Here is a 14,589-nt window from a genome sequence, read left to right on the forward strand (position 1 = left end):
TAACCCTGCAGAATGTTTGTGCGGAGATTACATGGGTCACTGTACAGAGGCAAAACCTCGTCACAATGTCACTTCACTCTAGAGCAAGTGAATTTCTAAATGATGCCCCCTCTGATGTTTATATGTATAATCAAAGAAGCAGAAATATTGTGGCATATGTTCAAAACAGCACTGCCATATAGAATGTCCAATGTGTTCAGCTGGTCTAGTATTTCATGCTCCACATAAACTTATGCCAAACAGTTCTCTTCTGTTTCAAGAAAACCTTGTTCTGCACTTTGCAGAAGCAAACATATCATTAGGAGAAATGTTCAGGCAATGGATGGGTTTGGGGATTAGAAGAAAGTGGTAGAGGTACCACTGTTTGAGCTTTTCTATTCTCAGAGTGAATGTCAGCAGCATGTGTTCAACTTCTCATTCTGAGCTCATTCAGAGTACCCAGTAACTGAAACAAAGTCTTCCACTGTGAAAAATATAGACTTGTCATTGCTGAATTAGAAGCTGGCAATAACAACGTTAGCAGATGTTTAGGTTTCTTAAATGCCATTCTACCTTTGGTCTGATTAATTTGCTGCCTGAAAAAATGTCAACATGAAATTTTCTGCACTAAAAAAAATAAAATCACCCATTCCAATACCGAACAGTGGTGTTGGCATATCTTCTTAAGTGGAATAACATTCTTTTTCAGATCATAGGCATAAATGTCAATGTAAAGACTTAAAAAGGATGAGGGCAAGCGCACCAAAATCAAAATGTGCTTGAATCACTGGTTACTTAACAAATAGCACATATGTAGATTTAGGCTGATATAACTCAATGGCAGCAGTGAAATAATTCTGAGTTTATATTGATACAAACATAGTAGAGATGAATTCTAAATTTTCTGTTACTAATTTATCTGGGGTTTTTTATCCCGATCTGTCTTCATTGCACTTAATAAACTACAGTCAGAAATCCACACATCAGAAGCATCACACAGATTACAAAAGCAGACTCTTCAACTTCCTGCATCCAAATTAATAGTGGCATTGAAATTATCACATAACATTAAAATATGCATATCTATTTAATTCTTCCTTTGTTAGAGGAGCAGAAAAGCAAGGCAGGATGATCTTTTCTGAAAAGTGCTACTGCTATCAGATGTTTACCGAGAGGAGCAACGAAAACATGAAGTCCTGAGTAAAGGCATTCCTGTCTATATTATATTGACCCTAGCAGCAGCCGCATGAATTGATTCTTTCTCCCCTTGCTCGCATTCTCTCCTTGTCCCATCATCTTGTTTCTGGCCAGCTGAAATGTTTCCAGCCATGACAGTCAGACTTCGCCCTGAGTGATCTTCCATGACAGCAGTTGAGCTCTGGTGAGGTTTTCGAAGCCACAGATTTTGGATCACCATTGCCAAAGATCCAGTGGCCTCTCTCTCCTTTTCTGTAAGCAAACACGGTTTTCTCTAGCTATGCAGATCCAGGGAACAACAGCCTGTAAAGGTGCTCTTGGTTATCTCATACATCTTCTCCAACTGGTTGGTTGGTTTGTTGGTTAGGTGATTTTTTTCCCAATTGTTTGCAACACCGATGATGCATGGAGATTTTCACATCTGGCTTTTGCCTGATCTCAACATACCATGTTGTGCTGAAGGGCTGTGCTTTGTTATGGCTAAAAAGTATATTGCTTTTTCTTTGGGATTTATCATCTATGAGAAGACAGTGACAGTTAAGACAGATATTCTGCAGGAAACTTTTTTTGCTTTAGCATAAAATGCAAGCATGACATTTTGCCAGGTGAGTTATACTGCTTTCTCATCTTTATTGGAAAATCACCTTGCTCCCTCAAATAAGGTAGTGCAAATAAGGTAGTGTTTACTTATTCTCATTTTAAAAATCCATGCTGCAGGGTGCCCAATTAGCACTCTAAATACCCTTGACAGGAATTTAAAAGCACAAAAATTAAATATTTCATCCAAACAAAACAGCAGCAGCAGAACTTTTTTGTAGCTATTCTAACCTTCAGCTAGATTAATTTCCCTTTCTTAGGTATGCTTTGCTCTTTCACTACATCAGTCCATCAGGTCTGAAAAAGCCATTAATTTCTCAGCACAAGTTTTGTTTTCTCCCTGTTTTATCAAGGAAATAATTTAGCATCTTCAAGGGAAAAGTGAGGAAAAGGAGGGTATGAGCACGTTCAGGCACTCGGTCACAATGGCAGGGGATGCTATCAAAGCCCCAGGCATGTCTCAGTTTCTTGCATCGCTGGTTAAATGAATCTTTTGGGTTTACAGCCCAAATTTCCTCCAGCTATTCAATGATAATCACTTTGACACATGATTACAAGAACTTGTTTTACCTTGAGCAAAAGAGATGTCCAGTTTGAATGTGATATTTTAGCTACTTTAATCTGTTTACTAAACTGACATTGGAACATTTTTATCAAATCAAGGTATGGTCCGTGGGTAGGATTCAGATTCCAGAACATGGATGTCTAGTGCCGTTTTAGATGCTTTAGAGTATCACACATAGCTGTTGTTGTAGACACTAGGGGTTTGCTGTCATATCTGATACTTGGTATCTAAAAAAGTAGATGTCTCTATTTAGATACCTGAATGATTCATTCTGTCCTTTCACTCAGCTTCATCTTAAAAGATATTTAAACATCACCATAAAGCTATTTTAACTCTGAATCTCTGTATTATTGTTCTCTTTCTTCTCCTCTTTATAGTATCGTTCCATTTTATTTTCAGCATGCCCCTCTGTGAAGGGTAAAAACCTGCTTAGAATTTCTCCAGTGGAACTCTAAGAGGAGAATCATTACTATTTCCCTTGCATATAAAATATATTCTCCTTGACAACATCAAAAAAAACAGGTATTCCTTCTTGAAAGAAAGCATTTATTTTTAAACAAAGTAAGACATCATAAAAATCTATTTAAAGTAACTTTTTAAGTGTCCAATAGGCTCAAAAGGATCATAGCTCACCACCTACCTGAAAACATGATGAGCATTCCTGAAAGTTTCTACAGGAAGTTATTTTCTGAACCCTTAGTTTTTTTCTCCAAATTCTTGACATCTCATCTGGCAGACAACAATGCCTAAAGAGTCCTGGTCCAAAATAAAGTATTCAGGGACAGTAGTTTAATTTTATATTGAAGTTTTTTCCAGCTTGCAGTCTTAGAAATAAATTCCCGCACAACAGTAACATGTCTTCAAACAATACTCAGATAACCTCACGGCCTCAAGATCAGCTTTACTTCGCAGCACTTTTTCACAATAGCAAATGAATTCATTTTCGCACAAAGAATGGATAGACATTACACAGAGTACACTGGTAGAGAAGAAGGTTGCGTCTACTCAGCAACCTCTGCTTTCCAGTTATTAAGCATTATTTATAAAGTTAAAATCAACAGCTGAAAGTAAGGATATTTTCTACAGTAACCACTGTTAGAATGGACCCTGGAGGCAGAAGTTAAATCAAGCTGCTGTTTTGCTGCAGCTGAAGTTACAAACAGTATGTATTGGAATGAGCAGGCATTTGGCATTACCTCCAGACGAGCAGAAAATTGTTTGCATTTCTAGAAATGCATAAATCATCCTTGTAATACCTGAATGAAAAAGCATGCAGGCTTAAGATCAACAGCAATATTTATGATTTAACATTATCTATAACAAATCATAATCATAATTCATACTTACCAGGAGTAATTTTCTACATTTTCTCACATACTTTAGCCCAAAAGAATCTGCAAGATGCTTGCATGCTTTCAATATATCTCATTAAATCACCATTTGTCCATATTTATAGAAAATTTCAGAACAAGCTTCAGTATGGCATGGGAAGTAAGTTTTATGTGGTACTGGCCCATCAATATATATTCATAATTAAAAGCAGTAATTTTTAATCTTGATTATAGGAAAAATATCAAAAGCTAAACATGTTAGCAAAAGAAATATTGCTAAACATAAATGCAATGTAGTAGAAGAAAATACATTTATTATGAAATGCAATTTCTAGGCACATATCCAAAAGGTACCTTATATGCATAAGTAGAAAAAGATACTGCACTTGCTGGCAGCTATATATATGTTTTAAAACCTTGTCTAATTGTCAATTTCCATTCTTTAATCTCCAAAATTACATCTCTACATCTGCACACAAAATTCATTAACTTATTTTTGTTGTAATACCAATTAATACAAATTTATAGTTGCATGTGACTTTGTGAGGGTAGTGATCACTGTCCTTATTAGCTGCCTCTATACTCTGCAGAATAAGTACCAAATATGAATGATGAATATATATAAACCTAGAGAGTAAAGTAGTCAGGTAAAAGCCCTCTTTCACCCATTCATCTACCCATTTTTTAGAGTGGATGATGAGGTGGATGAGGAGTACAAACCCTGCAAGTCCTGAGGAATTCACAGTCTCAACAGATGAACAGCAGGCAGTGAGTAAAACAGAGCCCTTGGTTAATAAAATATATTCACTTCAAGTTTGTGAATTTATTTCTTCTACATATTTCTACGTATTAGAAGAACTGGCACACACCCATTTCACCACTGAGCTGGTCCCTTACTCAAAGCAATGCTTTAGATACTGGATCAAAATAGACTTATGTTCAGCAGAAACATCTGTCCTGTAGTGGTGGCTCAGAGAAGTGAAAACATTATTTCTTCACCACTGTAAGTCATATTTAACATATGAAGGAAGCATGGAAAAAGGAGAGAGGAGAGTAACAGGGAAAAGCAATGAGACATGAGAATGAGAAGACAAGAAATGACAGATCAAAACTGGAACGTCCTCACTCCAGATCAGGCATACAGGTTCTGAAGCCTTGCTGACAAGGAAGCAGGTAGTATGTTTTAAATGAGTATGTTATAGTAATCCCACTGAAAATCAGTGGCAACTGTCCACTTACTGTGGGATTAATCTAAAAACACCTGTCTGCACTGAGAATAACTGGTGTGCAAGCAATAATCACACAGCATTTTACTGCACAGTTCACCTTACCCTGCATTTTGTCAGATGAATTTCAATTGAATTCTGTTGACTGTGTTGAGTTGATCTTCCCAGTTACAATGGTAGCCAAGACAGCTGGTTTAAATGCGGACATCTATGTTGCATAGCTCCACATTTAGTCACATGAATGCCAAACCTGACACCATTGAATCCATTTGAATAATTGCAATGAAACAGATTATGTTTGATGTTTAGTGTTAAAGCAAGTCAGGGAAAAATCCAGACTTAGAAACACATGATCAGAAATTGGGAGCAGGAAAGAGAAGACAATCTTAGCTGTCTGCACAGAATGAAGACATCCAATGAGGGGGAAACATCTGGAGGCCACAGGAACATTTTATGCTAATCTGTAGACCACCTTTCATGGCTTTTAACATGCTAAATAGACAATGTCATTTTCAAACTTGAATGATGTTAGGAATAAAATTAGATTTTCTCCTGAACAATCATTGTCTTGATGCTTGAGGTACATTTCTAAATTTAGACTTTGCCATGGATGCTGTACTTATGCATTTATTTAACAAATCATGTTAGTGCAGAGTGAAGAAGTAACTTCATAGGAACTTAAATATCAGAGCCATCATCTTTTCTTCCCCTGTCCCAGCTTCTTGTCAATTTGGGGAGTGATTCACTTTAAGACCAGATGTTGCCTCATGCAGTAATGTTAGCATCCTTTACTCACATTGAATCAGTTAGCTCCCGTTCCCAATGAAAGACATATGTTCCCTCCGCCTTTGGTTTCACACTTGTAGAGTTAGTGTTTACTTGTTTCTCCTCCAGCATAAAAAAGCATATAATTTCTTTTTAACTGTGAGTTGGCTTTTTATTCTGGGATCTCAAAATCTATTGAAAAATTAATAAAAGTGTCACAGAATCATTGTGAGGAAGTAAAAGCACAAGATAAAATTGTGGCAGTGGATGAAACCACAAGACTTTATTCTAGGATCTGAACCACCCTCTCAGATTGAAACTCATGAAATAAGTTTCAGCATGTGGGTATGTATAGATCTAGAAGGATATATCTGTTCTGAGATAAACTGAATAAAATATTTCATGGCGACAAGTATCCTTTGGTTTCTCCTGTCATCCAAAAATAGGGATTCAAATGCTCCTGGTTTAAAAATATCACGATATCTTGATATCCAGATATAGAAACAGGTTAAGAGTTACAAAGTGATATTATTTCTCAAAGATTGCAAAGCAATGTAATTCAAATAGTCTTCACACATTTTCAATTTCTACACTTCAGAAGACAGGTAGAAAACTCAGTCTCCAGCGTAATCATATGTTTTATTACCTTCTAATGCTCAGGCAGCAAAAGGGAGCTGCCATTGTAAATGGACAGGCAGCTAAAATCCTATATTATGTGAACCAAAACAGAGTGATACTCATCTTCTTGTTTACTCCTCAGAAGTTATCCTTATTATTTGATTAGGTGGAAAGAATCCATCATTCAGAATACACACAATTTTTAGTTCATCTGCTATCATTATCCTTTCCTGCTTTCCCTGCTTAAAGAAAACAGAATTCTTCTAAACTGATAAAATGCATCAATTTATAAAACTAACCATAAATGTTTTAAATATTGCTTTCCCAGTCTGATTTCATTTTTATACATCCATGGTAGATGCTCTTTATTAATCCTTTGGAAGCATAGACATGGGTATTTTTTCCTCTTCAGGATATGCCTTTGAACATGAAGAAATCATTGGTCTCCCCATTCATTTTTTATTTTCAATGTTAATTAAAAACTTGTCCAGATGGCACTGTACAAATGTCTTTCATGCAGATTTCTGGCTTTGAAATACAGCTACCCACCTCAAACTACAGCGTTTCCGTCTGCTTGGGAAAATAGCTTTCCATGGTTCATTTTATGTATAGTATTACGTGTGGGAGAGAGTGTATCACTTGGAGTAAAAGGAGTGGAGACTCATCTCTAAACCTCCCCATGAAAATCTCCATGTAACTATTTGTGTGTGTACATGTTTTGTATGCATGCTTGTGTGTGTGCATGTGTATGCACACATGGATGCCTCAGAAGTAAGAATAACCAAAAAATTATTACCTTAATAATGTGTACATATAATCCTCAGCCAGGTGGTTAATGAGAACAGAAACCAGAAGCATACTGTATTTCACATCTCTTGAGACAAATGATTAAAACGAGTTTAAAATCCTCAACCAAGAAGAGCAAGAAAACCACATGCCCTGACTAGGTCTGATTTCTTCACTCATAAGGACTCTGAGAAAACCTAAAAGCAAATAAATCTTCATTCAGGAAAATATAAAACAGCAATACATGTATCACACAATGAGAGTAAATCTCCCACCTTTGCTCACTCACCTTCACATGCCACTCATCCGGGAGTCACTTATCTATAACAGCCTTCCAGTACACTTACCTACAACAGCCTTCCAGTACCTAAAGGGAGCCTACAAAAAAAAAGCTGTAGAGGGACTTTTGACAAGGGTATGTAGTGACAGGACAAGGGGGAATGGCTTTAAATTGAAAGAGGGGAGATTTAGTTCTCTGCTGTGAGGGTATTGAGGCCCTGGCACAGGTTGCCCAGAGAAGCTGTGGCTGCCCCATCCCTGCAGTGTGCAAGGCCAGGTTGGACAGGGCTTGGAGCAACTTGGTCTAGTGGAAGGTGTCCCTGCCTGTGGCAAAGGGGTAGAACTGAATGATCTCTAAGGTACCTTCCACCCCCAACCATTCTATGATTTTATGATTCTACGATCTGCAGGGTTCCCTTGACACCTACGGGCTGCCCTCTCAGACTCACCAGGCACTGCCCTGTCACCTCAACTCAGGGACTTCTCCATGGGTGCTTGGAGAACTGCAGTCCTCTCCTGGGCTAGGTAGCTGTCATCAGAGGAACTGCTGGTAATCAATCAATGTAAACTAAGGCCTCTATGGTCCTGCTTTCTGCTTTTCACCAGCAGTGGAATAGAGACCTCTTTGCTTCCTTGAATTGACAGCTAGATATGTATACGTAGTTCTTACAAACAAATACTGATTTCGCATAAATAATGTATTGTGAGCTCTTCAACAGCCCAAGTAAGTGGCTGCTATTTTTTCATACTGTGCCCACAGCCTTGTTTGCATGTCACAGATTTTACTATCATTGCAGTTCTGTTGCATGCACAACATAGTAACCAGATAAAAATGACTCTGATGTGTCAAGAACAGAAAACATTTTCTTTAGCAGCATGTGACTCTCTAAGACTTCTGTTTGTGGAAGAGCCAACACAGTGTGCTATCTCTGTTTGAATATACGGCTTCAAAACACACTGCAATTAAAAGCTATAAGGCAGTTGGCTTAATATAGAGGATGATGTCATATTTCCTTCCATGCCTCCTAACTGAAGAAAAACAAAACCATCAAGCCAGGTTTTATTTTCCTCTATTGAGTCCAGATACCTCCATCAAGCTCAGCCTTAAGAAGGGTGTTACTCTCTCATCCAAGGCTATCAAAGGAGGACAGCAAACAGAAGGTCCTTAGGAATATGAACAGTGGCTATGTGACAAGAAAAAGAACATTAACTGCCTTAACCATATCTGATGAATTAAATGTTTACTGCTCTGTGGGTGTTTCGTCTGCAATGCCTGCCACTGATGTCAATAGAGGTCTTGTTTAAAAACCTCAAGCTTCATTCTCAAAATTCAGGGGACAGGCTGGACTTTAAAGGTTTGAGCGCTGAAAGAGATGAAGTATTGTTCCAATCACTGGATGTCAGAGAGGAAAATGTCTATAGATAGACAGTCTAACTCATTCACATGGCCCCATAAAGGACTGCTTCTCACAGTTTATTTTCTAGGATTTTGTTCAAACTGTTTTTCAATATTTGTACAAGAAATGTTTCCCTTTGGAAATCTCTGACAGATCTGTCATGGCCTGTATTACTGTGGTTAGTATGATATTTCCCCTTTTGTTCATCTTCCCCAGGCTTTAGGCTGTTGCATCCCATCATTTTTTTTCCATTCCTTCAGAAAACATTCTACAAGAAAACTCTTTACTACCAGGAGGTGGGACAGTAAGGAATCCTTTGTTTAAAGATGAATACAAAAATGCTATGGTTATTTTAATGGGACCACTACCAGACAATGGCAAGGCTTTACTACCAGGAGGTGGGACAATAAGGAATCCTTTGTTTAAAGATGAATACAAAAATGCTATGGTTATTTTAATGGGACCACTACCAGACAATGGCAAGGCTTCGCTCCACGCATAAATTCAACATGGTACTCTTGTTAAGGGACTAGGGAATTGAGAAAAAGAAAGGGGAGGAAAGCTCTGCCTTGTGCCCTCTTGAACTGGGATGTTGTGGCTGCTAATTTAGATACAAATGCCACCAGCAGCAGCTTGCGTGGACCCTGGCGCTGCTTCAAAACCCCACTGGATACCTTCCTGGCACATCTTATTCTGTTGCTAATACAGCTCCACAGCTCTCTTCCCTCATGCCAATAGCTCTCTCCCAGTTGGGTATGAAGACTTTAGTTCCCTCATAAGTCACTGCCTGCCCATTTTAGCTGGCTAAAAGGGGTGGAATGAGGAAAAAGGCTCAAGCTCCTATTCCTTCATCTTAATTATGGTGTCTTGATTTTGGCGCTAATGTGTTGTCCAGCTTGTAACATATTGCACAAGCTCCCCATGTTTCAGCTTCTTTGCCTTTAAAATGGGAATAACTATTTCAGTATTTTAATGTACTTTGAAACATATGGACGTAAAGAAATACCAAGAGAAGAAAGTTTTATTATTTTTTCAATATTTTGTCTTTTTAATGCAGACCCATTCCATAAATTATCATTACCTGTATAATGTGAACACACTTCTGTCATTGTTGAAGATACTCTCAACAATAATGGAACTCTATATTATCTCTACATGATAATATAGGACCTCTGTCTTCTATTCCTGATAATTTCAATAAAACCTCATTCTGTCACCAGCAATATATATTTTACTGAAGGCTGTGTGTCCTTGTCTTGTCAGAAAATTCAGCCTTCACTTTCTTCTTTCACCCATAGTTTGTGTGCACTGAAACAGACATGAGTAATTTTTGTTTCCAGATTCAGCATAATGAAAAATCACTAGTTTATGGGTGAAGCTATTATTTCCTCATATTATGTTGCACTCCCTATTTTTTCTGCACTATCGTCTGTCCTTTAAGTCCCTAGCTTAAAAGCTCTTTGGTGTTTTCTTTATTCCTCCCCTAAGCAGTCTCTGATTTTCAGGTTGGCTTCCCTGCAGGGTAGTCTATCATCTCACTTTTCCTCTGCATTCCTCCATTGCATAATCAGTATTTTGCAGGCTGTGCTGGACATCTGGTGGACTAAAACTCCCAGATCTAACACATGTTTACTGGAGGTGAATCACAGTCTTCCCATGTAAGTGTGCACAAGGTGATGAGAACAACCACTCAGGGAAGCACCTGGAAAAGGCAAAGACAGGGATCAGCTGTGTGCATGAAGTCTGACACTCAGCAGTCACAGAGCATACAGGGCTGCAGCCTCCGGTCTGTGAGCTGACCCAGGGAGAGACATGTCCTTAATGTCCAAGGTGTGGTCATGTTGGGAAACAGATGGAGACATTAGTGCTCACAGGCAACACCAGTGGGCCTGTGGGGATATGTGATGACCCCAGGCCCATGTCAGAGAGGCCTGTTTGGAGGTATCTCCACCACTCCAGTGTTCAACTGCTTAGGCACCTATAAAGGTGTCCAGGTCACTGGCACTAGGCAGCCAGTCTGCTTCGGACAGGGCAGGGACAGCTCAGGTATGTCCCACTGTACAACTGGAGCACAGGCTGCTGAGAAAGAGCTGTGAGAAAGTCAGTGGATACTAAAAAAATAAAGGTACAGTCAAGGATCAGGGTGTTGAGGCAGGGGTGGTCATTTGCCCAAGGATTCAGGAGGGAAAATGGCCAAGTATGAGCTCCTGAAGGAGGAAAGCAGAAAGGCTGGTCGGGATGAACGGCAAAGCACGGGGTAGTGGGGTCATTCAGGTCCTGCTCCAGTCACTCGTGTGGCCAGAGCAAGTGGGAGGCAGCAGCTCTGCGACACCCAGACCTGGCTTTTGCCCTCCCAGTGCCCTGACACCAGCAAGTCTCCATGGGTGAAGCAGGAGGGAGCAAACCTCATCCTAACAGCTCCTTAAATCCTGCATGTCCTTCACATCTGTTAGCCTGTAAGTAATTGATTCACACTTCTAAGTTGCATTTCTCCTATTTGCAGAGTCTCTTTGGACATAACCAAAAATGTCCAAGCAAGGTGACCCAAAAAGCTGGGCTGTAACAACATCGTTTTTTCCAGTGGTCAACAGCCCACTCTCCCACTCCTGCTCCTCCAGGTGACTCCTTGATCTAAGCCTGAGGAATATCTCCTTTTCTTGCTCAGGGTCTCTAGATATCCAAACCACGATTTCACATGCTCAGACATGGGAAGACTTTAACAAAGATTTAATCTCCACTTGACAATTCTGGTACATCAGATCACCCATATACGGTTTCTTTGTTTCCCTTTAAATTTATGTACTTACTGTGTCTTTTATTAATGCACAATGGATGTGCATTAGTAAAGCAACCAAAGTAGTATTAAATTGCCTTCCTATCTACTTCTGCTTTATAAATCAATAGATCTGTGACAGTAATGTGTTTTAAACACACAGAAATGCTGGATACTTCTTTTCATGGTGAGTTGTCCAAATATTTGCTCACTATCCTCAGAATATATTCTCTAAGCAAAAAAAAAAAAAGTACATCCCTTTTTTCTTTTGTATTTATATAAAAGCTTAGCTTGGTCTCTTTATTCACCTCTATTGCCTTTATTATTTTGCACCGACTTGTACACAGGTCCATATATTTCTTTAATAGTTTTTAAATTTTCCTGCAGCCCCTTGTTATTGGCTCCCTAACCAATTTACTTTGCTCAGCAATGTGATCTATTTGAATGGAAATGGGAAGTTTATGCAATAGTCTCCTTAGACTTCTCTGAATACATTATGCTCTGAGCCACACCGTCCAGAGTCCACCTTTATCTTAGAAGCTATGCAGTCCTACAGCACTTGCACAAGGACTGCTGGAAGCTTAAGGTCCTATGACTGTGTGGGATAAAGAATTGAAGATTCTGTGAACACAAGATCCCTAAAGGAATAAAAAAGAATAAAAATATTTGGGGGAATGCTCCATTGAGGATCCCATCCAGCACTAGAAAAATTCCTGGACTGGTAAAAACAAGCAGAATGTTTCATCACCCTATTGATAGGATGCACCATTCAGAAAACTCATTCCAGTTTTGCCTGGTTTCTCTGATGCCTTCAAGGCTGGTCATGCCCACAAGAAGTCTATAAATGCAAGCATAATTAGGTGGGGTGAAACCACTCTTAGATCCTCACCAGCCTCCTTCCAGTCTTAGGCTGTACATAACTTACTGAGAACAGAAAAGACATCCATATACATCTAGTTCAGATATTCATTTATAGCTGTGTCAGCTGGAAGAGAACTTCCAAGCAGGTCTAGAGCATAGTTTAAATCTAATTCTGTATATCCCAGCTGATACACCTTTTTCAGCCTACTGTCACATCCCATATTATCACTGTGTTGCTACCACAGCTCTGCTCAGACTCTGAAAGAACTGTGTGATGTGGTAGGCTGCAGTAGAGACAACAAGGCTCATCAACCTTGACACTCTGCTCCGGTCTTTTATTCCTGTCCCATTGTGTGTCCATCAGTCTGGTTTTTAGCTCTGCGCAGCCATCTTTTTTCTATGAAAAATGTTCTTACTTCTTGCTCTTGCTTGATTAATCTTTTCACCAGCTGCATTTGTGTTTGCAGAGTATGTGTTGCTATGCATTCATTTCACCACCTCCACACCTTAGAGCATTGGCAGCAATCACTTACATTCTTTAAACAAAAATGCTGTTAACTCTTTGCCTCCAAAGAAAAAAGAAATGCCAGTATAAGGGATTGTGACTAGCCAATGAGTTCACTATAAGAGTCTGCACTGTAGGAGGCAAAGGAGGGACACCTTCACCTGGGAAGACATATGACAACAGAAAATTCTTTGCTTGACAGAGTCATGTTCCCTGTTTTCTTCTTACTTCATGGGCTTGTAATTATTAGCAACAAATTTGTACACTTGCCTGACACAAGCTGGCACACAACAGGGAAAGTGGGTGGCAGATCAGCAAGGCTTTTGTGTGTGCTTAAGTAACACGTAACTAAGGTTCTAGTAAGTGCTCAAGAAAATGTGCTGTAGCTCCTGAGTTTTGAAGATCAATGACAACAATTTCCTGCCTTTGTATCAGCTATTGGTATGAAACTGTCTACCCAAGGCCATGGCAGACTGTGCTGGGACCAGGAGAGGTGCTGACTATCTTCCAGGCTGTGTTGCTGCGGCTGAGCACCACATTTTGTCCTGGTAGTCACCTAAGTAAGACTTGTCTATTGAATAAGGTAGGTGCATCTTGTGTTACCAGCTCCTATCTGTGTGCTCCCAGATGGAAATGTACACTAGCCTTTAAGAGAGTGTTTCTGCCTTCACTTTTTCTTTAAAGTGTTTGAGCAACTTACCAACAGGCTTTTTTCTTTTTTTCTTTTATTCTTTTTTTTTTTTCACTTTCATTAGGCATTTGGGTTTTCGCCTTTATATTTATTTCAAAGAGGGCATTGTTACAAAAAGCTCCAAGGACGTCCTGTGCTGTTTTCACTCCATAATTTTCTCCTTACAATTTTTCTTCAAAGAGTGAATAATACACTATTCAATGCATTGAAACTGCACTCTGTTAATGGAAACACTGCCCGGAGCTGCTTTGAAACGGTGGTCCAAACCAGCCCACAGTGCTGAGCAATCTGTGCGATGGGCACCAGGAGTCCCTTGGTATTGCTGTGCCCTGGCAAGTAATTTTAGCATTCGTGGGAGTTACTGGCACAAAGATTTGAATCTTCTGTACTGGGTCTTTTGGGTGTCAGCAAGATTTGCCTTCAAAACTTCAGCTTGTTTGCATAATACAGTGCTTCAGAACTGGCAGAGTCCTTACAGAGGATCACCTTGTACTCCGGTGTCAAGTGACCTCCTTCAGACAATCTGTCCTTCTGCCTCATTTGGCTCCTCCCCAGTTCGCTTTCCCTCGTGCCCCTGTTTTCCTGCCCCGTACCTATGGGCAGGTGCTGCTCACTTCTACTTCTCATGAGCATCCTCATTTCAGCTCTACTCCAAGGGTCCCTCCCTGCTCTTTGTCTCCCCAAAGCCAGGTCTTTCCTCAACACCACAATAGCCACCTATAATAAATCTTCAGTTCCTCCACAATTTATTTTCACATTCTAGTTCATCTCTTCAGAGAAAGCACTAGCAAGAAAAGTCATTGATGGTTTGTACAAACTGGTCATTCATTTTATTATGTATTTTTGGCAACAGCCTTTAAGTCATTTATGCCTGCCACAGAAAGTATGTGGAGAGTCTGCTAACACAGAATGAATTCCTCAAACTTTCCTGTAAGTCTTGCTCAGAGAAGCTCCTCTCCAAACCCGTGCCAGGAGCGTAGGGCTCAGAGGGAGCTGACATTGGAAAAGGCTTCCCAGGG

The sequence above is a fragment of the Pezoporus wallicus genome, unplaced genomic scaffold, assembly GCF_028554395.1.
Source record: "Pezoporus wallicus isolate ANWC-B61680 ecotype Strahan unplaced genomic scaffold, APGP_CSIRO_Pwel_v1 contig_3815, whole genome shotgun sequence".
NCBI classification, from domain to species: Eukaryota; Metazoa; Chordata; class Aves; order Psittaciformes; family Psittacidae; genus Pezoporus; species Pezoporus wallicus.